At 38.6% G+C, this 24,312-nt stretch overlaps 1 pseudogene; it reads left to right on the top strand.

Moving 5' to 3' along the window:
• The first annotated feature begins 587 nt into the window (after window positions 1–587).
• Window positions 588–1,390, top strand: LOC104867649 (annotated as a pseudogene).
• Window positions 1,391–24,312: the final 22,922 nt, after the last annotated feature.

Genomic DNA, 24,312 nt, shown 5'->3' with positions numbered 1-24,312 from the left:
TATTATTATATATATTATATACATTCTTTTATATAATAAAAATATGTATGCACATAGGCATTAATAGTTAAGAGTCCAGAAACCTGACAGAAGAACAAAATTATATAAGCAGTTAGAGAAAAGAAACAAATCATATACAAAGGAAACCCATCATAATCACAGCAGACTTCTCGAAGTGATGTATTTCAAGTCCTAAAGGAAAACACCCTCCAACCTAGATTGTTGTCCCCTGTAAACTCTCTTTTAAAATTGATGGAGAAAAAAGATATTTTAATGACAAAGAGCACTTTTGGAACTTCATGAATACCAAACCAGCACTCCAAAAATTTTTAAACAATATCCTAGGAAAAGACAATGAGGATCACAACCCCAGGAAGCCCAGCAGAATGAATCCATCAGGCACAACAAGAAATTAAATGCAGGAAGTCCTGCAGCTCCCTCAGAGTCTATCTGTACCCCGAAGTTGAGGAGATCTGTTTCTGGCCCCTGGTGGGCCTGGGTTGGGTTCAAGGTGTGCTCCCTCCAGGATGCTGCTGTGGGAGCTGAGGCTGTGGCCAGGAGGAGAGAGCACTGATCTGGAACCATGAATGGGATGTCAAATCCCACTGCTGGATTGTGAGGAGCACTGCCAGTGCCTCAGAGAGAGCTTTGAGAAGCAGCTGCAGGTCTCCTTCCACAACATTTGCTATGATTTTAATCCATCATTTATAGACACTTGCTGTGAAGGGGAGCTTCAGATTGGCAAAGGAGATGAAGTCACAATTATGCTCCACATATTCCTGGATCCACGCCACCGACAACTGTGTTCAAGGGGGAACAAATGGCCTTATTAGAAAGACTGTGTGCTTATTATTAATCATGACACTGGTGAGTATGTGCTGGAGAGATTCCGTAGCAGCATTCAGGTCAAGAAGACAAGAGCTGAGGGAGCATTAAAATCCAGGCCTGAATGGAGCAGCAGCCTACTCGACCCCCACAGCTGTCATAGCCAGCTCCACCTCCACCTCCCATGCCATTCAGAGCTTTAACAAAGCCTCCAGTTGGACCCAAGAATTCTCTCTTGAAGGGTAACCCCTCACCTGAACCTCAGCTGGATGACATCAAAAGAGAGCCGAGGGCTGAAGTTGACATTATTGAGCAGATGAGCAGCAGCAGTGGGAGCAGCTCCTCGGACTCCGAGAGCTCCTGAAGAAGTGATGATGACAGCTCCAGCAGTGGAGGTGAGGACACTGGCCCAGCCTCTCCTCCACAGCTGTCACACCAGCAGCCCTACAACAGCAGGCCTGCCATTGCCAGTGGAACCAGCCAGCCACAAAGAAGCAACCAGCTCATGAACTCCCTCAGAAGTGACCTGAGTTTGAGTGAGTCTGGCAGTGACAGTGATGATTAGCACCTGATCTTTCAAAATCCACTTCCTGGCTCGTAAACACATTGTGACAGGACCAGGCTACTTTCTCACAGAGTCCATTGCCACATGGAGAATGTCATGGATCAGTGCCTATAAGGAGCTTGAGGCTGTGGAACTCATGTTCAAGTCTTTAACTTAGTGGTGATGGGTGATTTTTCTCATGTAATTTTTAAATAATCTTCTATTGCAAAATTTAAATAGATGTGTAAAAGAACTAACAGAATTATATTTCTATTTGGTTAAAGTTTTTAACAAAAAACAGTTGTGCCCTGGGCTGGGTTACTGAAAGGCCTTGACTTCACCAGGTCAGTGATTTGGTTTTAAAATCTGCTCAGCCATTAGTTTGGCCAGTAGACCTCACATGGTCTGCCCCAGTGAGATGAAACACTCTTTGAGCAATAAGGAAGAAGAGGGAGGCCTCAAACTGAATCATAGAAATATGTTACAGCCACTTTACATTGTTCACATAAAGTGGTAAGGAAGCTTGTCTGGCCCGGTCTGACAAACCTGGGTAGAAATGGGCTTCAGGGGAGTCTCTGAGTGAGAGCTCGGTCGGACACTGAAGACACTCTAGCTCACCCCCTTCACTTTCAGGAAAGGGAAGCACATGGCTGGTTTATGACCAGTCTTCTGTCCCCAGTCCGTGTTCCCTTCCTTGAATTTTAGTTAATGGAATCATATTTTCATACATGGAACCTATAGTGTACATTAGTATTTTTACTGGACTCAAAAAGACAAAAGCACTAAGTACTTCCAGCTAGAATTCAGGTCCCAACAGTTCCTGAATGCTTTAGGCTGAGTGAGTGAGCAGATTAAGCCAGCAGCCACTATTTTGATGCATGTGACTCAGTTAAATTGAGGCCTTTAGTTGCATGTAGATCCATCCTAGGTGTTCTCCATTTAATGGGTTTTAGCAGGATGGGAATGGAACATGTGTAGAAAAGAAACCTTTCTGAACAAAAATGAGCCAGTAGTAAATTTCCAAAAACCAAAATCTAGTTAAGACTTCTGCAATACAGAATGAGCACATTCTTTGATAAAATCTTTCTGCTTATGATTTTGCACCACTGTGCCTGACTCCTAGACTAGTTTTTATTTTCATATAAAACTAGAAGAAAATCACAAGATTGCCTTCTACAATGTGAAATTTCCAAAATGAATCTGATGTTGTTGGAAACTGATCCCTAGTAAATGTTAAATCTCAAGTGAACATGTGGTGAATTGTCCCACAATTAGTATGGAGCAGACTATTTCTGTAGTTTGAATGAATGTGTTCTAAGAAATTCCTATCTACTTTGGTTCTGTGGGTGTCAAGACATTAATCATGATTTTCCTTTCTCTGGTTCTTCCACTCAGATGGTCTCTCCCTAGAAAGTGGAGGAAAGCAGTCTGAACCTACAAAGGAAATGGACCGTCCACGATGGGGGGCTTTGGTGAGAGACTCCACTGAGCCAAAATGGGAGGAGTCGTAGCCTTGCAGGACTCCTGCAGCACTCTGCCCCAGTGTAGGTGGTAGGTATGTGCTAGTACTTGTGGTGGGATCTTTGCCCATCATGAGGGCTCATTGGATTCAGTGGCAGGTAGGAACTTATTTATAATGAACTGACTGATAATTGCTTTACAATTCCATGGTAATAGTAGCTCAGGGAAGGTAGAAGTCACAATTGGAAACTTGAACTGTTGCTGGATGTGGGGATTATTTCACTGCTCTTAATTTGCTCAACTTGGAGCAGGTTCCAGGAACTTGAACTAAAACACATATTTACCCACAATCCCCAAGCCTTGATGCAGATGGAATTGTGGTGTTAAGATGTTTGTTTCTATAGGAAATACTTGTATGTAGCACTAGGCTTGGTGAATCAAGCTTTCTGAGCTTCAACTCCTCTCACCTGTCATTTGTCCTACCCAGGTTATTCTCTAGCACAGCTCTGGTTTTTGGTTTCTACAAAAAGCCTTTCATGATTCTGTATTCCAGCAGAGTGCAGAATTTTTTCTTTTTGGAATTCAAGATTGAGGTCTGACAGATGACCTCACAAGTATATTCATGCCAGCTAAACTGGACTTTTTCTTCCTATGTCTGCATCTTTACTCTGTCCTGCTCCCTTCACCCCTCTCCAAGCCCCAGGTCCATGGTTCTGTAGTTTCTGTCTTTGTGGACTCTTGCTCTGTTTTGACCCATGTGGAGTGTCCTGTGAGTACAAACTGACCTTTACTTGCTTGAACTCTGGTTGGTCTGAGCTTCTTAGTAGCAGGGACTGTCATCACAGTACTAGACATTCATGTGTTGATAACCTGTGGAGGAGGCAGAGAAAACTAACCAGTGAAGTAGACATAGAGAAAATATCCCAGGCATTTGGACAAAGCTGAATATATCCATGGTGAAGCTTCTAACGAAACTGTTAAATTGCCTTTACTTTATACAGTGTCTGCTGCACTGTGTGTCATTTAGATGAAGAACAAAGACTAAATATGATATGTTTGAGGAGCCATGGCAAGCTTTAGTAAAATGCTTTGGGGAAACATAATATAAATAAAGTAGAGATGTATAATAATGCCACTCATTATTTCTGTAGCAGAATATTTTCTAAAATTTATTTAATGTGTGGTGTGCTTCAGTGGTAGGAAAATTTGAAATCCTTTTTTCCCTATTCCAGAGACTGGTTCATCAGGAAAGAGCAAGAGAATGAGAGTAAAAGAGAGAAAGAGAGGGCGAGAGAGAGCAAGAGAGTGAAAGAGATTGAATGAGTGGGTGTGTATGTGTGTGTGATGTATTTATTACATTATTTTGAAAGAAAATTATTTGTCTTGTTATGTGGATATATATATAATATATATTACATATATATTATATATAATTTTATATATATAATATATATTATATATATTATATATATTACAGCAGAAGTGGATATTCCCATTTAGTGAAGAGTGTAGGATTTCTGAAACTTGGGCCTTAACTGGTAGATTGGAAGACAAGACCAATTGAAATGCTATGAAATGTATGTTTTGTTTGCTTCTGTTATTTCTGTCTTGAGTTCATTGTGTCATTTAACGATTTTTTAAATCTTGTGCCTAAAGTTTATTTTGCATATTTATGAAGTAAACATGCATGTTTACACTTATGTAGAATATTTGCAGTATTGTATCTTTGTTGTTTATTCTCTTAAAAGATTACTAAATATAAATAAAAATGAAGGTCAGTAATACCAAAAAAAAAAAAAAAAAAAAGAATTTAAACACAAAGGGGAGAATCCAAAAAAAAGAGAAAGACATGACAAGGATAAGTCAATACCTATCAATTATAACCATCAATGTTAATGGTCTCAGTTCACCAATCAAAAGAAATAGACTGGCAGAATGGGCAAGAAGCAAGATCCAATGATAAGCTATATGCAAGAAACAAACTTTATTAAAAAAAGAAACTCATAGACTGAAAGTTAAAGGGTGGAAAACAGTATTCCATGTGTCAAAAACTTGAGAAAAAGCAGGAGTAGTTATTCTCTTTACAGATCAAGTGAATTTCAAATCAACACTGATTAAGAGAGACAAAGAAGGACACTACATTCTTGTAAAGGGAACAATCCAAGAGGAAGCGATGACAATCTCATGCACACACACACACACACACACACATATGCAGTAAACACTAGTGCACCAAACTATATAAAACAAATACTAACAGACATGAAAAATCACGTAAGCACTAATACAGTACTAGTGGGGGACCTCAATACCCCACTGTCACAAATAGATCAACTAGACAAAAAATAAACAACAAAATACTAGAACTCAAACTCTTGAACAAATGAACTTATCAGATATATACAGAGTGTTCCACCCCACAAAATCAAAATATACATTCTTTTCAGCTGCACATAGGTTGTTCTCCAAAATATACTACATACTTGCTCATAGAACACATTTAAGTAAAAGAAATTGAAGTTATCCCCTGTATATTATCAGACCATAGTGTGATGAAATTGGAGATCCATAGCAAAAGAAGCTGCAAGAATTTCATAAACACATGGAAACTGAACAACACACTTCTGAAATACCAATGGGTCACAGAGAAAATGAAAGAAGAAATCAGACAGTTCCTACAATTAAATGACAATGACAATATAACATATCAGAATCTATGGAACACAATGAAAGTAGTCTTATGAGAGAAATTCATAGCAGTGAATAGTCATATTAGGAAAACAGAGTGAGCTCAATTAAACAGCCTGATCCTGAACTTCAAGCTTCTAGAGAAAGAAGAGCAGGACGAACCCAAAGCTCATACAAAAAAGGAAATTACAAAGATCAGAGCAGAAATCAATGAAATCAAGACTAAGAATCATACAAAAGAAAATCAATGAAGCAAACATTTGGTTCTTTGAAAGAATAAACAAAATTGACCTTATCGAAAAAGGAAAGAAAAGACACAAATTCATGCAATTAGGACTAAAAAGGGCGAAATTACAGCAGACCCAGCAGAAATTCAGAAGATCATCAATACCTACTTTGAGAAGCTATACAACAGTAAGATGAAAATTATAGAAGAAACAGAGAGATGCCTAGATACAAATGATTTACCAAAGTGGAACGAAGATGACCTAAAAGTTCTAAACAACCAATATCAATCAATGAAATTGAAAACATAATTAAAAACTTGATGGCTTCATGGCTGAATTCTATAAGACATTTCCAGAGGAACTACTACCACTCCTGTTTAAACACTTCAATGAAATTGAAAAGGAAGCAATTCTCATGAATTCATTCCTGAAAGCAAGCATCACCTTGATCCTCAAAGCAAAGACCCAACCGAAAAAGAGAACTATAGGCCAGTCTCACTAATGAACATAGATGCAAAAATCCTTAATAAGATACTGGCAAATAGAACGCAGAAGATCATCAAGAAGATTATACAACCTGACCACGAGGGATTCATCTCAGGGATGCAGGGTTGGTTCAACATATGCAAATCAATAAATGTAATACACTATATCAATAAAGCCAAGAACAAAAACCATACGATCATCTCAATAGATGCCCAAAAAAACTTTCGACAAAATCCAACATGCATTTATGATAAAAACCTTTCAAAAATTTGGAATATATAGTCTCTACCTCAATCTGATAAAAGTCATATTTGAAAAACTAACAGCCAACATCATACTAGATAGTCAAAAACTAAAATCCTTCACACTAAAATCAGGAACAAGACAAGGATGTCCACTATCACCACTCCTGTTCACTATAATTTTGGAAATACTAGCCACAGCAATTAGACAAAAGAAAGAAATAAAAGCAATAAAGATAGGAAATGAAGAAATCAAATTGTCACTATTTGCAGATGACATACTTTATAAAGAAGACCCCAAGAACTCCACCAAAAGTCTTGTAGACTTAATAGCCAAATTCTGTAAAGTAGTTGGATACAAAGTCAACACACAAAAATCAATAGCTTTTCGGTACATGAACAACAGACTCACTGAGAAAGAAATAGTGCAAACAATTTCTTTCACAGTAGCATCCAAAAAATTAAAATACCTAGGAATCAACCTAACAAAAGAAATCAATGACCTCTACTCTGAAAACTACAGCACTCTGAAAAAAGAGATCAAATATGATATCAGGAAATGGAAAGGCATCCCTTGCTCCTGGGTAGGAAGAATCAACATAGTGAAAATGGCCATACTTCCAAAACTGTAATGTAGATTCAATGCAATCCCAATTAAAATCCCAGCAGCATACTTCACAGGCCTTGAGAAAACAATTCAAAACTTCATCTGGAAGAAGAAGAGACATAGAGGAGCAAAAATAATTCTAAGCAATACAAGGTAGGTGGTATCACAACCCCCAACTTGAAACTATATTACAAAGCTACTGATAAAAAACAGCATGGTATTGACAAAGAAACAGACCAAAGCACTTATGGAATTGATTAGAAGATGAAGAAACAATTCTAGACACATTCAGCCACCTCATCTTTGACAAAGGAGCCAAATACCCTCACTAGAGGAAAGATAGCTTCGTTAATAAATGATGCTGGAAAAACTGGGTTTCAACTTGCCAAAGAGTAAAGCTAGACCTATATCTCTCACCATGCACTAAACTAAAATTGAAATGGATTAAACATCTAAATGTTAAAAGAGAAACACTGAACCATCTTGAAGAGAGGTTAGGTAGAACTCTTGAAGACATTGATGTAGGAAAAGATTTTATGAACAAAACCTCAGCTGCCTGTGAACTAGCACATATAATCAACAAGTGGGATCTCTTCTTTTTAGAAAGCTTTTGCACAGCAAGATAAATGACCATCAGTGTGAAGAGACAATCCACAAGGTGGGAAAATATTTTTACCAGATGTTTCTCAGACAAAGGTCTACTATCTAGAATATACAAAGAACTTAAAAAAGTCAGACCTCCCAAATTTAAAGACCCAATGCAAAATGGGCATCTGAAATGAACAGACATTTCGCAGACAAAGTAAAAATAAGCAATACACATATGAAAAAATGTTCAACATCACTGCTCATTGGAAAGATGCAACTGAAAACAATGCTGAGATCCTACCTCACCCTAGAAAGAATGGCTGCTTTCGTGAAATCAACCAATAATAAATGCTAGTGGGACTGTGGGGATAGAAGAACCCTGCTCCACTGCCGGTGGGAGTGTAGACTGGTGCAACCACTGTGGAAAACAGTATGGAGATACCTCAAAGAGCTAGGATTGAAAGTCCCATTTGACCCAGATATTCCCCTGCTGGGTATCTTCTCCAAAGAATTGAAAGAATCGTACTACAGTGATGTATGTGCACCAATGTTCCTAGCAGCACAATTTGTAATAGCTAAAACTTCAAGCAGCCCAATTGCCCATCAACTGGAAACTGGATAAAAAAAATGCATGTGTGTGTCTTTTTAAATAAAATATAGTGCTACTCACCTGTAAAGAATGAGAAACTATTGACATTTATAGTAAATGGATGCACATTGAGGCCATACTCTTAAGTGAAATAAATAGGACACACATGTAAATACCAAATAGTTCCTCTAGTGTGAGAAACTGAAAGTGTAAATAAGAACTAAAAGTTATAATAGATAATGTAAAATAGGAAGAAAAGGGGAAAAGGAGAAGGAGAAATTCAAGGGGAGGGGAAAGGAAAGAAGGGAATGGAATTAATATGAAAACATGGAAACAAAGTCTTTATAGATAGGGAGAGATGGAGGGCTTGAAGGGAGGGCAAGGGAATGGGGAAAAAAATAAGTCCCAAGATGGATTATGTAATGGTGCAAATTTCCAATGACGAATGTCATTATATTGTATACCTTAAATGTATCAACAAGATAAATCTTTTTAAAAAGACCACAGATTTCAGATTTAGAGAAATGGAGGACCAGAGAGGTTGAATGATTTCCTCAGACCTGCACCATAAATTCAGACCACTAAATACAGATTTATTCAGAGCACTTGCATGATAAATGCAAATCTTTTGACTTAGCAGTTGTGTGTGTGTGTGTCTGAGACCAACACTCTGGTTAAAAACACAGACAATGGGCAGAGGTATACTAAGAAAGAAGTAGGGGAAGGGAAGACTATATAATACAAAAAAAGGACTGTGAAAAAATTCAATAAAAAATCCAGGGAAATTGAACTAGCTACCTATATGCTTTCGAATGCATCAGTTATGTCTTTCTGGAGTTCATTCTTTGTTTTTCAAAGAGCTTTAGGCTGTCAAGATATAGTCCCTGATGTAGCCTCACAGGCTCTCGGAAGCGTCCCAGAGGGTGAGGAGTCAATGGAATGATTACCCTGTAGCTGTCTAGCATCAGAGACACAATTTTGATGCCAGTAATGAGCTGAGTGTGTCCATGGCCTTAAGCAGATCCATGGTACCCTGCTTCTTGGTTCAAACGACAGTGACTTGGGCAGCACATACGGGATGCTGACTCTGAGCCTTTGAGTCCTGGCAGCCCAACTTTCACTGGATAGATTTGAATTCTCATCTTGACATCCACTGCTGATAGGGTACAGGATGAGGCAGAACTGTTAGCACGCCCTGGTTGTGGTTCCTTCCACTCCTCAGACTTAATGAGTGCCAGCCACTCCACTTTACTTTTCAAAGTGCAAAACCGACTCTTTACTAAATACTGCAGTCATCCACCAGTTCTACACGTCTCAGGAAATATTTATTTCTGCTGGTGAACCATTGTTGACTTGGGATGCAGTGATTCTCTCTTTGGGGTTATTTCTGTCCCTCTGAGTTACGCCCTGAGAGAGAGCAGAGATGATACCCAGGCCCACCTACAAAGCTTAATTATGCCCTCACCTACTTTTCTTGCCTTATGCCACTGTAGAAGCCTGGCTAATTAGTGAATTCCTTCCAGAAATATCCATCCAAATCTAAGGTACTAGCTACAACAAAATATCTTTATATACAGCTTTCAAGGTGCAGAGAGAATGTTGATCCTCATGTCTCTCTCTTTCCCCTTGAATAGCATGAGTTTTAAAACTTATTTTAATCAAAATAAAAAATATCACAAAAATGAGTCTGCCATGCTATTAAATGCTTCAGGGATAACAAAAGAGTTAAAACTGTGTAGGTTCAGCAGCCTCAAGGTCATTACTTTTGATGAATATTTTCCTTCTTTAAGAGGCATAATTAATATAAGCAAATAGACCAGAGAAGTTGTTTAAAATATATCCATAGATTGCCTTTTGTTAAGATCTTTAACCCTGGAAAATCATGTCCATAATCATAGCTCATTATCTTAATTAGATCTGTCTTATATTATCTCACAATTTATTATCATTACTTCATAGGTGATCAGCCTTTTGAAAAGCGTGTGAATAGATTTTGGTGATTTTTATTGTGGTAGTGTCTGTCTTTTCTTTCAAACTCTATTTTAACCTTTGGGGTGTAATAATGATGATGCTATATTTAATTAAAAATTACATTAGAAAGATATCAATATGCATTCTGCTGAATGAACACTGGATTGACTCAAGAATTAAAATCTCTATAATGGCTAATGAGGTGAATGTAGGCATTCATAAAAATGGAGATAAATCATAAAAATAGCAGAAATATCTGGGTTGCTTCCTATTATTATGCTCTATGTGTGCCTAGCAGGCCTTTCCAGTAGCAAGTCCTTTCACGACACACCTGTCTCACAGGGACGGACGGTTCCCGATGGTCAAGCTACGACTTGTTAGGATGAAGATGATGTCACCAGAGTGTTTGCACTTTCTCTCATTCTCGGTCCTTCTCACTTGGGTTAAAAACGCAAGGAATAGCTAGCTCTGCTTCTAACAGCTTGTCAGTTAAAATAAGTTTACATCCTTTGAAGTAGGAAATAAGTATAGCGCCATCCATTTTCTGCACTGTTAGATTCCTGAGTTGAGGAAGGTGGAATGGTGTGTATTTTGGCCAAATAGGAAGGGAAAGTTGTAAGATTTAAGTTGTGAGCAGCTGTCTGCAGGGGCACTTCTCTCAAGAAGGGGGACACATGAACATGCTGAGATCCTTTCAGGATGGTAGATACTCTAGGGAGGGATAGGGATATGATAGGGTCACAAGTGAGGGGCGCTGGAGGTTCCTATCACGTGCCGAGAGCAGGTCAGAGCAGGGCAGGGCCTCAGTGAGAGAACCAATGGCCTTGAGTGGCTGCTGTTGCTGACTTTCCAGACAATTGTTCCAGAGAAAATGCAGTGAAAGAAAACATGAAGAATAAAACCAAATTTGATCCTGTCCTAAAAAAAACCAAAAAAACAAAAAACAGGTGTCCTTGAAGGAGGGGAGTAAAGTGTGTGAAAGATCTCTAAGCCGAATCAGAAGTAACGTCTAGTCCTTTGTCTGTGAACCATTAATTAAATTGCTTACTTGCTCTAGGCCTCAGAGTCCTTTTCTTTGAAATTATGAGGTTAGAAGAGCCAGTGACTACCGTGATCTTCCAGTCCTGTCCTTGAGTTTTTTGAAACTTATAGACAGCAAACCCAATTTTCTGTCATATATTTTTGCAGAAAGAGGAAGCACATAAACAAACTGAGGTCTGACAGACTGAGTTCAACAGTGGCCCCTAGTATTGCCTGGCCTGGCTTTAACTCCCTTTGTTTTTCTATCTAGAAGCAGAATGGACATCCCACCTACATCCGACCTGGCTTCCTGTCATGCTTTGGCATACAGAATGGGGCAGAGTCGCTGGAGTCTCAGTACTGTGTCTATGCCCCCTGAACTCCTGTATTCTTTTTCTCTCTCCCTTGGACCCCTGCCTCCTCTGTGAAGGTATTTCTGGGTTAAGTGCTAGAGGAGTGTGGGAGATACATGGAAGAAAGTGGCCTTATTTTAGTCAAGTCTAGCCAGTTTACCAAGGCTTCACCTGCCCAGTTAGCTGACCCAAGAGACAAAAGTGGTCACAAATGAGATAAACCAAACCCAGAGCTGCCAAATCCACTTACATTTATAATAAATAGTTCATATAATAGGCTAAATTTTGGAGCATTTTTATACAACAAAAGCTATCTGATGAACGAGGATGCACTGACTGTATCTCCATCGATTACCTAAGAATTCTGTATCCAGTAAAATTCTCTCTTTTTGACTTTGACTCTTTTTTGTGGACCTTAGGCAACATTTCATAAGTGCTCATGGAAAGTCTGATTAGCCAGTAGCTTCTACGGTGCCCAGCTGTGTGCAAATCCTGGCCTCAGATGATATCCCATTGTAACTGTTTTGAAATCTGTTTATCCCGAGAGAGGAGCATCAGGAGCCTTAAGTGTAACTTGCATGTCAGTTTGTCCTTTGTTGCAAAGCACCTATGTTTGCCAGTAACAAACATTTTTGTTTCACCTCAACCTAGATACTGATGGGACCTTTACTCCATCTTTCTTTGGTCACTAAACCCAAGCATTTTAGAGATCAGTAAAGACATTGCTAACCGTCTAGTCGGGAGTAAGACAATTGGGTTTATGGTGCATAATACACAAAATAATCTAATGTTGTATATGCTGTGCTAATAAATAAATCCAGAAATCTTAGTGAATATCCATAAATACTAGACATTTTCCCCTCCTGCAGAGCTTAACGCCAGCCTCTGCCTAGTGCTGGCTTCTGTTTCTGGCTTCTTTGGTGCTCTCTGTCTAATTGCTAATTCACAGCTATACACTTTAGATTTCTTTAAGATGGTCTCATTACTGGTATAAGTTCTAAGTTAGGTCAGGATAAACTATTCAGTGGAAACAAACAGCTCCATTCTCAGTGCACTTGTTAGCCGCAGTGGAGTTTTCTTATTCATGCACAATCTCCAAGATCTTGTCTTATTTCATTTTGGTCACAGTTACATGTGACTGTTAGATGAGAGAGTATAAGTTGTAGGAAAATGGAGCAGGAATTTTGAGATGACACTTTTGATTTGCAAATTTGGATTACATATCAATATTATTATTTGCAATGGCACATTTATTTGTATGTTTATGCAGTGCGATTGCCTAATGGCATTTTTAAGGAGCCTATAGGGCATGGATCATTTGTTTCCCTCTATTAACAAGACCAAGGAGTTGAGAATAGAGGTAGGCAGGTAATTTATCAGACTAATTAGAGTAAAAAGTAGCAAAAAAAATCATGTGACACGGGATAAAATATAATCTCCCCTAAATTATAATAATATTTAGCTTTTCTGCATAAGTAAGGGCTTCTCTCTAGTGACTTATTGGTGGACCAAACATGTAAGGTTTTGTTTGTTTTAGAGTTTGCCACATGCCTTCAGCAGCCTAGAGAAGTAGCATGACTAGGCTGATAAAACTTGTTATCTTCATGTGATAATTTAGACACACAAGCACTGTACCACAGTCCCTAGCACATCGAGGGTCTGACATAAATTTGGTTAAGTGAATGAGTAAGTGAGCAAAGGATGGAATGAGTGAAAGAGGCAGGTTCAGTGACTAGCTCTAGGCTGATTACTAGGTGGTGAAACCTAACCGAGTTGTCCAAAAATTTAGTAACTGTGCCTCCAGGCAGCCTCAGAATGCAAGCTTATACTTCTGCTATAAATATTTTCTTTAGAGTTTTGCTGATGAATTGAAGTTTCATAACAAGAAGAAAGCAGATGGCTTTTGGAAGGGGCTTGTACTTGCTCTTTTAACTGTGTTTCTGTTTTGCTTGTTTATGCAGAGTGTGCGCAAAGGTTGCAAGAGCCTTAATTTCAAACTGCATCATTTAATAAAATACAATAAGAGGAATTAAGAAGAAAGGCTGCAGGGAACATCCTGCTTATTATCTCTGTAATGAGAGGACTATTTTTTCTGCCATCAGTTGCCAATGATGGGGTCTTTTGTTTCCTTTCATCTGGGCACAATTGTGCTATTCAGCGAGAGGAGTGTGAAGTGCCACTTTAAAGCCAAACATCCAATTCCTCCTAATTCACAAGGGAGAGAAGGATCAAGATGTGCAGCTGGGAGGTGATGTTTCTTCCCAGCAGCTGTCGCTGAAGAGACATGTGCAAACCGGAGAAGTCATTTGTCACAAGAATCCCATCCAGAATCTGCTACGTGCGTCTCACTTGCTAACGTGACATGAAATAGTGAAGCTTTCAAAATCGAGGACAGAGACTTTGTTGTGTTGACATAGGCAAAATGGAACGAAGAGCTGAGGCAATTATGCGGATAAATCAGGCCCAAAATATCCTACCACTGAGGGGAAAAATGTCTGTGGCTCATATTATTCAAAAGGACTGTCCGTGTTCGTCAATTTATCGGGATAATGAATTTTATCCTGCGCTCTGTCACTATAGATATATCTTCAGTCTATGAATTTGAATGACTTTGTGATATTTTACTTCACTGGAAATTGTAATAGGGTTTGAATGAGCAAGCACTGTTAAAAGATTGCTGCTGAAGCTACGATAGTAGTCTGAGAAAATTTAAACTTCATACTCAATAGCTAGCTGGGAGGAGGAACGAGAGAATGAGGGTCCACAGGGATACGTGAAATCTGTTGAGAACTGGATGCTCGGAACTAATCTGCCTCTCCCATTTAGCAACTTATTACCCCCCCCAAATCTTGATGTTCTCAACTAGTTTTCTGGTCATTTCATAACTAATGGAATGATTGTGAAGACTTTATCAAAATTTATATAAAGTCAAAGGTACTGTGATTGTATGTGTAGATAATATATACAAATGTTACCTTTGTATATGTTGATAGTAATATTTCTTTTTCCAATCAAAGAGATAAACATCTCAAATACGTAAAGCAAGGTCAGTCTCATGCTGGTGCACACACTGGCTTTACCTTTTGCTTTGTACCCATTGTGTGCTCCAGGCTCTGTTGCTTCCAGAGACGTCTGAATCATGATGCGGTGGCTGGGACTCTCTCCAAGAGCAGAGGGAGAACCTCTGAACAGGTAACTACATTACCTCCAATGTCTGGTCCTGCTATGGCCTCCTACATGTGAGGGCAGTTTGCCATTCAGAAGGTATAGATGAAGAACATACTCACTGAAGCAACAGAATACTACATATGAAAAAAAAACCCTAGAAATTGACGCCCAATGTTGATGAACATTTTTATCTTTATCATAAAATTCTAACATAAAATGTACCTTGAAGAATGACCTATGACAATAATATTGTAATATTTTGCTTTAAACATGGAAATATATATATTTTCCAATCAAAAATAATATTTTATATAATATTTTTGGAAAATAGAGAAAAACATGGTCACTTGGAAATTTAACCATGTAAATCCTGGATTTCTTGGGTCTACAATGGAGGTAATAGAAATGTCAATTTCAAAGGTTATCATGCTATTACATGATATGATAAGATATATACAGCATGTATTCTTCATGGTGGACAGTGGTCAAAAAGTATTTGCTAAAATTAGCTTTGGAGCCATAAACATGAAAACTTATTTTACAATAACGGCTGACATATATTTGAAGCTACTTTCTACATGATAATGCTTTCCCATAAAGTTCAAATTTACACACACACACAGAAAGTGACATGTTAGCATCTGTGTTGCTACTTTGCAAAGCTGTGTGTGTATGTGTGTTTCTGTCCACACTATGGGAGAAGTACACAGGTGAGAACAGCTATCACAAAAATCTTCCAGGACTGACATACGCCTTTATTAAAACGAGTTCCAGCGTATTATGGGCTGTGTTGGAAGCTCAGGAAGGTATTGGAACAATTGGTCTTCCAGTTTCTTAGTTGACATGCAGCATATTATTTCAATCATTGGGGGATTTAATAACCATTTCATTTATTGACAGTCTCAGCAAAAAGGGAAGGAAAATCAATTCTGAATATGAATTATGGCATTTCTTTGAATATCAACCATTTCTGTTCTAAAATCTGTACCATGGTGTCTTGTTTCTGAGTGGTAGGCCATTAATGAACTCCAGTTATACTTTTCTCTGGCTTGTTATAATTTTTATCAGGAAGACAATAGCAGTTCCTAGCACAGTTACCTTTCCAATATTCTGTTACTTGATTTGCTGATAACACCTACCCTCAGTGCTAGTAGCTCAGGGGGAGGAGATATGGGAGGGTTGATCAAAGGACAGTGATTATAAAAAAAATTAAATAGCTAAATAATTAAAGTGGTGATATCTTCCTATGTGGCAAAGAGTAACATGAAGAAGAGACTATATAATATGAAAGCATTTTTCAGAAATGAATGTAACGGGATGGGAGAAAAGGAAGTTACATCAATCTACATGCTTTCATGATAGTCTAAATGTGGCCTTTGGTATTCATACTTAATTGTGCTATTTCCTGCTCTATTATCTGTTAAGAATAGCAAATCAATATGGAATTTTTTGAGAACCTAAGCTAATCTGAAAACTACGTTCCTTTTAAAATAAAACTGTTATATTAGTCACATTTAGTTGTATCCGGCAGAATCTAATATTATACTGACTTGATAATCCACACCATCCACTTAAAATTACAAGAACAAATTCTGTGAGTCTGTCATTTTACCTCATTCTTTTTTCATTCCTCCCACAAAATTTTTATTCTAACAAAATACATATTTTTCTTGTTTTTTTTTATTGATCATCCTATCAACTTCTGTTCTAAAAATGTATTTACAAATTATATATATTTTTAGTAATTTTCAAGGCTCCAAGTGCTAGCGTGTTTTTTCTATTGAGTGATATGCATTGTAACTAATAATTTATAAAACCAAGGCAAATATATTAAAACCCTGCACATTATTATTGAAAAGTATTAAAAATTATTGCAGTCATTTCTTAATGAGAAGAATCATAGCTCTGTGTATATCTCATGGGAAGTTGAATCTGCAGTGTCTTGAGAGCCAATAGTTCAAATGTTTGACAGGGAGCAGCGGCGTGAGCAGCAAGATGCCTCAATAGAAGCACCCAGCACTTACCTTCTCCTTCACTAAAAGAACCAAAGTGAGAGGTGCACCCCTGAATCCTGAGGTGAGTAACCACAGGACAATACTGGTACTCAGCTGTAGATAAGTGGAATCGTAAAATCCAGACACCCGAGACACAGCAAGAGAGAGAAAATATCCCAACACTTGCCACCTGGCTCCACAGCTGGGGGAGAGGGAGTCTCCCATCTGCAGGGATATAGGTGAAGAAGAGTCCAAAAGAACTCGATCAACGCAGATACTGGAAATTCCAGCTGTTGCTAAGCGTTATTCCCTTGCAAGCCTAAAGAGATACGAGACCTGAAATCTGCTTGCAATCTGGTTTTGGAAAAGGAATTATCTTCATCTTCCAGGGAGCCCCTGGGATGCTGTAGCTAGGAGCCATCTTGAGAAGGGGCTATTATCTGAACTTAGAGTTCTCTAGAAGTGGTCATAAACCCTTGCATCTTCCTGTCTCTGCACAGCAGGTGACTGCTTCCTGAGCCAGACCTGGCTTGGTGAAGTAATTCTGACACAGACGTGATGAAAGTGCCACCCTGTGGGCAAAGCATATTGCAATGTGGAAGGGAATGGAGGGTGCTGTCCTACACACGGGGGATCAGGGGGCATCCCCTCAGAGGAGGCCCAGGTCAGGACAAGTTGGGTGTGGTTTCCACACTGCTGTCCAGACTGAATGGGCGGTTGCTTTTGTGCTTCACACCACCCTCTCCTCCTGCCACTAACAAGGTGAAGAAACCTCCCTCCCCCATAAAGCCACCCTGGGGATCTAAAAAACACTTACCTCTGGCTGCAGCCCCAGCCCTTGGGCACAGGTCCATGAAGATCCGGAGAGAACCTTTCTTTGTCAGCACCAGCAACATTCTGCTCTCACGCACTACCACAAGTACTTCACTGGAGAAGAATTTTCCGTTTCCATTTATGCCGCAATCCCAATTGATCCCTGGTTGTCACTACATCTGAAAGAGTCTGGGAGAAAAGCCTCCGGCCATCACCTGTCCCCGGGTGTACACAGCTGACCCGGGGTCCCACTTCTGGGCAGGCATGAGAGGAATCACACAATGTTTGCTGCCACCACACCTATGTGGGCCCCTGCCTCAGTTGCCTCCACGTCTTGTCTGATCACAGTGCTGACAAGGTATCAGAGCCACAGAGGGGCTGTTGTGAGTCTTTCCCTTGCCTTTTCCCATGAAGCATCTGGACCCAACCCATATCTAATCAGAGGACGAGCGCTGCAGACTCCTCATGATGACCGTACCAGTTAGTACCATACTGGAGATCCATTCAAGTAACTGAGTCAGTGGACAGGGACAGCCTCCGCTGGAATTGTAGGGATCACTTTGCACAACGTACCGCATTCACTCTGCTGTCTACATCACACTTGACTAAAGGGTTCTACATCACACTTGCTAGAGTGTTCCCAGTCATTTATGCCACGCAGAGATAGTGGGTATCACTGATTCTGAAATGGTGTATGCTGTGCCCAAATTCACTATCACAACCTAACAGTCTACAGGGGGATTACACTATGGTGTCCAGCTGGAAATGAACTCAACATTGCATAACAAGCTGATACCCTAAGATAGACTTTCGGGAGCGAGCTGCTTACAAAGCAGGCCAGCCCATAAAAGTGGAGGAGCTATCATTGCACCATGTACACAATCTTCAACTTAAAAAAATCTGGAAAATCAAGGTGATATGATATCTTCTTAGGCTCATGACTCTCTAGTGACATTCAAAGATATTAAAGTAGATGAATGCCTGCCTGTTAAAGAGTTCAAAGGAATTATATTTTTAAAAAATAGCTTAGTGAGCTCTAAGAGAATACAGATAACCAGTTAAATGAGATTAGAAAGGCAATGCAGAGTACAAATGACAAATTCAGTAGAGATACAGATTTTTAAAAAGAGCCAATGAGAAACCTGGGAAATGAAGAGCTCAGAAATTTAATTGAAAGCCTTAACAACAGACTAGATCAAATAGATGAGTGAATTTAATCTGAGAAATTCAACTCAGGTCTTTTGATATATCACATTCAGACAGAAAAAAAAGATTAAGGAAGACTGAAGAGAGCATTCAAGATTTTTGAGATCTTAAAATATAAACATCCACAGCACTGGCACACCTGAAGGAGAAGAAATAAAGATTACAAGCCTAGAAAACGTATTCAGTGAAATAATAGCAAAAACATCCCCAATGCTGTCTCTCTGCCTAATAGTCTTTTAATTTATTTTTTCAAACAACTTTTAGCAACATTCTTTAGGGTAAACTAAAAAATACCCCAGAACAGCTGGGAGTGGTGGTGCACGCCTATAATCCCAGCACTTGGGAGGCTGAGGCAGGAGGATCACTATGACCAGCCTGGGCTGCATAGTGAGTTCCAGGTCAGTCTCAACTACACGGTGAGATCCTGTCTCAAAAAAACAAAACAAAAACAAAAACAAAACAAAACAAAAAATACTCCAGAACATTATGCTCAGAATGGTAACTAGGTATTTACCTCCTGATTTAGAGTTTCTCATTTGTCATTTAGCAAGAAAAGAGGAAGAACAATTCACTACTTTCCTAAACTCTGCTTGGAAAATTTTAAGAATTGTGTTAGCCACATGAGAGCAAAAAAAGATACATGTAAAAGCCACTTAGAAAGAAGGTCTCGTATTCCAGAATGAACAGCCAAATACAATGCCCAGCAAACAGCTAGAAGTTTTCATTTCATCAGAGAAGAGTTCCTGCTTTGAAATGTTTTCAAAGTTTCCATGACAAAATATGCTTTCACCATCTCTGCATCAGTGAGCTGCTCTGTATTTGTAGCACAGCTAAGCAATTAAAAGAAGATGAATAGATGTATTCCGGCATGTGTGATAACAAATGGCGTACTCAAGGTGACAAGGTTTTCTGTGTTAACTGGCTTTGCAGTTGCTTGCAAGTTTTTGAAAAATATTCCTTTTTATTGGAAGTTTCTCCACTCTTAATCTCAGCTTAAAGGCTATTTTTCTCAAAGCAAATTGGAGAAGTCCTCAAGTCATCTTTGATGGGACAAAATATATGAATACATTCTCTCTGAGTCAAGGGGCTTTTGCTTTTCTTATGACAGCTTAAAATAGAGTGAAATTGTAAGCATCAAGCGGTTTGCCATACAAAGGATGCTCATCATAGCTATGAATGATGAAACTGCTGCAGGAAACCGAGGTGGTATATTTAAATCGTTACTCTGAATTGCAGGCCTTGTAGCAGGGTTAGTGTAAAACAGAGAGGCTCTCCAAGGATCGTGGACTTGGGACATGTTTTGACTTAGACTACTTCCAGGAAAAGAGAATAAAGGGAATTCACGTACTAATTAGGCTGTACATTAATGGAGAAAAGAACCAGATGACATTGGTCTTATCTGTTCTATCCTTAGGATCCCTCTACTTATTTGAATTCATGTTTGTGAAATCTGATAATTCGAACCAAAGAGAATACTGACCTTCTGCTTGGCTTATGTATTATTTTGTGGCTTTAGGAGGCAGGCCTTATGGTGTAAGGCAGTATTGACCAAACTGGAGGAAAATAAACCTAGATCAGGTTCTGATTCTCATACTTTTGGTCCTGTGATTTGGGGGAAGTTATTGTTTAGCTACCAGTTGCAAATGTAAAGTGAGGCCATGGGTTTGGTCGCTTACTGAGAGGGTAGTGAAATCTCTAGTGCTTATAAATTTGGTGACTGGATGGAGTTGGTGCCGATCAACCTCTTTTACTTCATTCCTGTGAAGTTTTGATAATTTTATTTAATATCTTCATGCTTGTTTATCTTACTAAAAATTTTACAGTGATAGTAATTGATAGGGTTACTGTGAGGATTAAAAGTGATAATGAAAGAGTTTATTAAAGAGGAGTTCATATTGGCTGAGATGGCTTATCCTAAAAAAATTATGTATCATTCTAAAGTCCTTAATAAAGATTCAGATCATTAAATGAGACTTAAACGATCTAATTTCAACTGCTTATTTTTTTTTTAGAAAGCAGGAATACTTTTTTGTTTTTACTTTAATGGTACATGTTTTTAGCACACATCTTTGCATTCCTGTGGAAGGTGGCACATGTACATAACACATCTTAATTCATTTTTCACCCCTACCCTCTCCTCCCTTCTTCCTCTTTCCATCTCTTGATCCACCTTCCCATTTGAGAAAGATCTATCTCTCTACCTCCTTTTATTTTTGGGTTTCTCATATAAGAGAAACCAGGTGATATTTAAATTTGTGTGCCTGATTTATTTCACCTAATATGGTTTCAAGGTGCACCCATTTTCCTACAAATGACCCAAGATTATCCTTTTTCATGGCAGAGCAGTACTCTAATATGTGTAAATACCACATTTTCTTTATCATCTGTAAACCGTACAGCCACAATGGAAATCAAATTGGAGATCCCTCACAAAACTAAAAGGAGAAATCCCATTTGTCCTGGATATTTTCCTTCTAGGTGTCTTCTCAAGTCTTCATATTTGTTTGTTTCTTTGTTTTGTTTTGAGACAGGGTCTCACTATGTAGTTGAGACTAACCTGGAGATCAATATGTAGCCCAGGCTGGTCTCGAACTCAGCAATCCTCCTGTCAAGTCTTCATTTTATAGATGGAAAAGAAAAAAAAAAGCACGTAAAGATTAAGTGACAGAATTCAAATCTCACACCAACATCCTCCAACTGACTGTGGCTGTGACACTAAATGCACACGACGAATTCAACAAATGTGCTACTCAGCCAAGAAATTGCAAATGTTTTCTCTCATGGGCGGGTAGAGACCTTTATGATCACTATTGTTCCCTTTTCCACCTAACGTGGCAACTATTCCATGAGTAAACAAATAAATAGACTGATTAGATAGAGGGTTTGACCTTCATCAGAAGAGTTAGGATGTTAATCATGACAGATGACAGACTCCTTTGTTTAGTTTCAATCACTCTCTTTATTTAACCAAGTGCAGAAATATCCACAGGCTGCTCAAAAGAATCACAAAATTTTTACTTCAAATGCTTACATTCTGTATTCTAGCTTTCAATTTATCCACAGAAAATGTTTCCAAACTTCAGGAACAATTCTTTCAAGAATTATTTTTACTGTGCTTTCAGATAAACATTTTGTTCTTTCATTCCATTTGAGACACTTCATTTCATTAAGCTGAAACTAACTAGGACTCCCAATGGGAGAAAAGAGAAAATGTGAAGATTCAACCATAAAACAAATATGTGTTTTATGATCTTCACTTTGTGAAGTTACCTTGCTATGTGTTTGGTCTAACTGGAGCCTTTAGTCACAGTGAATCTTACTACCTAGTAGATTGCTTGAAGAGTGAGCGTATTTCACAGCTTTTTAAAATTGCAAAGCGGGAACATTTAGTGACAGAGTGACTCCCTGTATAATTATGGTCTGCGTGGCAAACACATCTCTCCATTTCCAGTTCTACATGAGGTGTATTTAAAAAATATCTGTTTTCTCCATTGTCCTCACTCCCCGCTCTTTTGACTATGTAGAAAAGAGCCTTATGCAAAGAACACAGAGCAAATACTCTCCTGGCTTTATCTGCAAAGCATGTTGAGGCTGGAACTATAACATTTACCCATACCGTCCAATTTCCATCTGAATAAATAAAGTGGTATCCTGGGATAGGCTGCTCCACAGATAACAACTCTCAAACTCATTCACCCTGAGAAATTTCAAATGCTGTAGTCTGCCTATCAGACAGATTTAAAATTGTATTGTCACTGCCCTGTTTTGATGGTGATTGCTGCTGCTCTGTGGTTCCATGGCTCAATAGACAGTTTGATTGTATACATCTGCTGTTTTCTTCATACAGTGCGGTTTATAATGGTCTATAATATACAACACTGCTATCCAGTAATAAAGCTGAACATAACCCCTTCTGCGATGTTAACTAAAGTGTCTGTCTCTTTCTAGTGCTATTTTCTGACAGTAAAATACACTCTTGTTTTTGTGATAATCTTCCTTTTCTCTTCCATTTACTTTCTCCCTTCCCTTTTCCTCCTTCCCTCTCTTCCTCCTTTCTCATTCCTGCTCTTTTTGATCTGTGAGTCTTTCTTGTATAATAGGCTTCATGAATACTTCTGCTGAATTTTTGTGAAGAGAACATAAACTATCAGTGCGTTTTCTCCCATTAATGGCACTGGTGGTCCCTCATTTATTATTTGAGTGCTGCTCCCCCTGACTAGATGGGGAAGTAGATCAGGCAGCTGGACCGATCTGCTCCCAACTACCAGGGAACAGTCTTGGATGTTTGATGGAAATCAAGTGCTATCATTTTTCTGTCACTGTCCTTTTGTCAGGAAGGAGACAGGGATTCTATCCCTCTAGAAAGAGAATGTGCTATGTTTCCTTCCAATGGCAGATTTCACCCTCAGGCCCAATCATCTACAGAAAGAGATTTTTACGGCAAAGAGAATTCACCATAGAGAAATGATGTTAAGTCAAATGGAACATAAAGAAAACCATACTTCAAAGTTACTCTGATAAGTAATTTAATATTAACTGTAATCTGTAGTTGCAGAATTTAAACACTCAAACTGTTGCTTCCTCAAGAAAAAGATTGCTTCACCAAAGCTGCCTCCTGTGTTCTATCCACAAAATCATCCCTAACCATCTATCTGACAAAAATACTTGAAACACAGTACTTGTATTGCATTTGATGTTGACTCTAAATGACTAGGTGTGCAATATGATTGAATTTCAAACTGACCTTGACATGTCAGAGAAATGGGAAACTATAAACAGGTTGAGCTGTTTAATCTAGAGACAAGGAGAGGAGATAGGATTATGTACACAGATAGCAATGGGACAGGAATGGTCCACGGACAGCCCACAATACATGAAGAGACAGACACTCTGGCCACTTTATTCCAGATTAACCTTAAATGCGACATCCTTGAAGAAAACATCTCAGACCACACAATTCCCTCTCCATCCCCACATTCAGCTTGTGTTTGTCTATATAATGCATGAAGTATATTAAAAATTGATGTATTTTAAAGATGGAGTTATCTGAATTTCCCATTAGAATACAAGTTCACTCCTATAGCATCAAAACATAGAATAATTAGGTGTTAAATACCTAGGTCCAGTACCTGGAACTAATAAACATTTGCTGAAACAATGAATAATAATGGAAAATACAAATTGGTTATGTTTCACTGTAGCTGGAAGGTTTAATTTGGAGAAATGATTTCTAGTAATTACTTCAACCAACATTTTTAGGGCTTTATATAAGAATTGTATTCTATTTGGTACACAGTTGTGGGATATTAGAAATTTGGTGCAGATCTTGTAAAGATAGATAAAAAAATAGATGTTTGGCCTTTGTCAAAGTGTTCCTAGGAATTTATTCCACTTAGAAAAGTCAAGATGGATTATTTCTGGTAGGGAGGAAAATGTTGCCTGACTATGAGATTTAATGGCGCCTCCTGAACATATGTAGACATAGCTCTTATTTAGTGGATAATAATTGTTAGCATTTCTAGAAGACCAG

The sequence above is a fragment of the Fukomys damarensis genome, unplaced genomic scaffold (genome assembly GCF_012274545.1).
Source record: "Fukomys damarensis isolate Sample0158 unplaced genomic scaffold, DMR_v1.0_HiC HiC_scaffold_4, whole genome shotgun sequence".
Classification (NCBI taxonomy): Eukaryota; Metazoa; Chordata; class Mammalia; order Rodentia; family Bathyergidae; genus Fukomys; species Fukomys damarensis.
This window is presented reverse-complemented; position numbering and strand designations above follow the sequence as displayed.